The sequence below is a fragment of the Kogia breviceps genome, chromosome 17, assembly GCF_026419965.1.
Source record: "Kogia breviceps isolate mKogBre1 chromosome 17, mKogBre1 haplotype 1, whole genome shotgun sequence".
In the NCBI taxonomy this organism is placed as follows: Eukaryota; Metazoa; Chordata; class Mammalia; order Artiodactyla; family Physeteridae; genus Kogia; species Kogia breviceps.
In genome coordinates, this window is record NC_081326.1 from 57,726,898 (window position 1) to 57,728,211 (window position 1,314).

Genomic DNA, 1,314 nt, shown 5'->3' on the forward strand with positions numbered 1-1,314 from the left:
CCCCTCTTTCTGTCTGTCCATCAGTCCTTAAAGGCAGCATGAGCCTTTTCATCTCCATTTCACCAGTGTCTGGCATGCTGTCTGGCACATGTGGAAAGACTCATATGAGGCCCAACAACTCTTGAGTGGAGACAGAAGAAACAGATTTTCTATTAATGAAAACTACATCCAGAATGAGATTCACTGACAACTTTATTTCCACAATTTGAAGCAGAATTCTGAAAAAAAGAATTCTGGGAAGCATTAAACTTTTTTTTTTTCTTTTGTGGTTTTCCAAATCAGAAAACTATCTGGGAGGCATATTAAATGATTTTAAAGTTAAGAAATGAGAAACATTACTCATTTCTTGTAATCAACACTCTGCCATGTGCAACCACAACAAGCTTTAGGAGTGTGTTTCCTGTTTTCCCCACTATTCCACCTCTCCCACTCACAAAGGGCGTCTTTTCCAGCCCAGGTACTAGGACATTTGTGATGCAGAATCTGGGATTTGGCTGAAGAGGGGCAGGCCCAGAAAGAGACGGCAGGAGGAAGGATTAAGCCAAAGCAACTAAACTGATCTGCACAACAAAGAGCAAGGCTAAAGGGAGAAGGCCACAAAGAGGAAAATAATACGCAGCCTGGACTGGGATGGAGATTAATGGAGAGCTGCCCTGTGAAGGAACAGCTGTGGGATGAAGGAATTGGAAGCTATGAGAAATAAGATATGACATGGATATTCTTTCACTTTTATGAGACATATGAGTTAAAAACAGGTTTTTTTCTTATTTGTGATTACTCAGCTGGAGTTCGTAACTCTGACTCCTGGAAGAAACAGCCGCTTAGGTCTCCAGGATATTTAGCATTCGGAACATCATTTAATTCCAGAATTTGGGCTATGACTGCATGGGTGCTTTGCAAAAATGCTCATAAGACAAATTAAAAAGTTTCCGGTTTTAATTTCACTTAAGGTCAATGTCTAGGAGTGAGATAAATTCACATTTTTTCAACTTAATTCAGTAATGTCTTAGTATTCCTTGTAGAGGGCACTCCAGGAAGCTGACTCTGTTCTACCCTTTAAGCTACCTTTGCCCAGGGCTAGAGACATTCTGGATTGAGAGAGAATTGTGCCATTCGCTATGGGGCAGTATATTCAACGTTTTCCATACCCTGTATCCCTTTGAGAAGCCAATAGAAAGTACGAACACTCCCCAGAAAAAATAAATGCAATAAGGAAATACAAATAAAATTTTGCTTATACTTTAAATAGACTCAGGAATATCCTGAAGTCTTTCCATGGACCTTCCAGGTATCTATCCATGGACCCAAGTTACC